Source organism: Rhipicephalus sanguineus, chromosome 8, assembly GCF_013339695.2.
Source record: "Rhipicephalus sanguineus isolate Rsan-2018 chromosome 8, BIME_Rsan_1.4, whole genome shotgun sequence".
NCBI lineage: Eukaryota > Metazoa > Arthropoda > Arachnida > Ixodida > Ixodidae > Rhipicephalus > Rhipicephalus sanguineus.
In genome coordinates this window covers 56,083,123-56,085,516 of record NC_051183.1, presented here as the reverse complement: position 1 = coordinate 56,085,516, position 2,394 = coordinate 56,083,123, and positions in this window count along the sequence as shown.

Sequence of the window (2,394 nt, the reverse complement as noted above, 5' to 3'; positions counted from 1 at the left end):
TGAAAAAAGAGGACAAAGAGAGCGCGCGCCGGCCAAGTTATTGCGTTGCACGCGCTAGGCGCAGCTAAGTTTTCTGGTCACGCGAACTGACGAAACGAAAAAATCATAGCATATCCACGGAGAGAATGATGATGAGTGGGCGAAGCTGCGGAGGTTCATCGGTAAACCGTGAATCTTCCGTGAATTCTGCCCAGTACATCATCACCGACGTGAGATCGAGCGCGTTTATACTAAAGGTTCGATGAGAGTTATGACGACTTGCAGCTCACTTTAATTTTACATGCACGCTGTGAATTTTCATTGTTTAGAAAACCATTGCTTTAGAAAACATCTGGCGTCTTTCGTTAAGCAGCTGGCGTCTTTTCGTTTTGCTTTAGAAACATCTGGCGTCTTTTCGTTTTGCTTTTAGAAAACATCTGGCGTCTTTCGTTGGTTTATTTCATCAATCAACGGCGTTTTGAACAAAATTTTTATTGTTTAATCACGCACAGGAGAAATCTCACCAGACACTACCTTGGAGGTAAACAATGGCTGCTAATGGGAATGAGAGACAGAAGAAGTCGGCTTTTAGCTAACACTTACACTTCTACTTCTACTAACGTTTCCTACTGGAACATGCCAATGGCTGCTAATGGGGAATGAGAGACAGAAGAATTCGGCTTTTAGCTAACGCGCACGCTGCGAATATTTTATTGTTCAACAACGCACAGGAGAAATCTCCCACCGGCACCACCTTGGAGGTCAAGATCTGGTACTAGCGTTACGACTGGTTACGCACTACGAGGGACGAACGGGTGCCGCTTTAAGGAGCTTCGCGCCTAAAAAATCACCATCTCCCGCTAAAGGGGACCATGAAGCGATGCGAAGAAGCGTTTCGGCATGTCGAGCCCGCGTTTCAGAGGGGGAGTGGAGAGGAGGAGAGGAAGGGAAGAGGGGGAAAGGGGGAGCGGAGAGGGGATGTGTGGAGAATAGGTGTGCGCAGTAAGGGTTGTCACGCCGCACATTACCACCACCACCGGTTTGAACTCCGCCATAAGATGCTTCGCATCTCAAACTTCGCTGTTAAAAGATTGCACTGCATTGCTGAGCGAAGCAAAGAGGGACAACTTAGCTTGTTCAGGTACCTTGTCGTTGTTGACAATGGTGCGAAGTAACTAATGAAAGTAATATCTGGGGTTTAACGTGCCAAAACCGCGATATGATTACGAGGCTCGCCGTAGTGGAAGGCTCCGGAAATTTTGACCATCCGGTGTTCTTTAACGTGTACTGACATCGCCTAGTACACGGGCCTCTAGCATTTCGCCTCTATCGAAATGTGTCCGCCGCGGCCAGGATCGAACCAGCGACCTTCGGGTCAGCAGCCGAGCATCATAACCGCTACACCACCACGGCGGACGGTGCGAAGTAACTTCGGGTCCGTTTAACGCCCTATATGCCCGACTTAATCTGCAACGCCTAACCACGTATAATTGCCTAAAAGGCTCGTCCTACTTCAATTACCTAGACATCTGACAAAAGTGCTCACCTCTTTCACTATCATGAAAGGCCTCATCCGCGAAGGTGGTGTAGTGGTTACGGTGCTCGACTTCTGACCCGAAGGTCGCGGGATTGAATCCTGGCCTCGGCGGCCGAATTTTTGATGGAGGCTAAAATGCTTGAGGCCCGTGTACTTAGATTGACGTGCACCTTAAAGAACACGAGATGGTCAAAATCTCCGGAGCCCTCCATTACGGCGTCCCTCACAATCATATCGTGGTCTTGGGACTTGCAATTTCCAGCCATCACAGTGCGAAACTGTTCCGGCCTAGTGACTTGCGGCGATTTCACTGGTTCTGTGGTAGGAACGCTTTGTAAGCTTTCGCGAGTTTCAGAAACTCTGTGTTTTGCAACGCACAAGCGCGAACACATGTATTCTTGGTTTGAACAGACCCGAGGGTCATCCACGTGGAATTCACCTAACAAGAACCACCTTTGCAAGCTAGGTTTCGTTCGAAACTGGGTTTGCACCCTCGAAGGGGGCTTAGTGGTGTTTGCGAGCCTTCTCCCAAGCAGAACACCCTAGAAATCCGGGCGCTTGGCCGGGGTACGCCTGTTCCCAATTTCACCGGTGGGTATCCGGCGGTGGGTTTCGAACGTGCCACCTCCCGCAGCCGAGTCAGACGCCCTAACCGTTATACCACGGCCCTAACCGTTAGACCACGGACCCAACACTTACTATTATTAACTATAAAGGCCTCGTCTAATTTTCACGTGAGCTGTTTGCTGCGCATGAAAATTAGCGCAGCATCACTGGGTTTCCAATTGCAACGGTGCTGGCGTTTTCTTTTTCTGTGACGCCTGGTCCTCCCTTAGACATAGGTTGGCAAACGGCTAGATAAAGGCTTGCATGTGTTT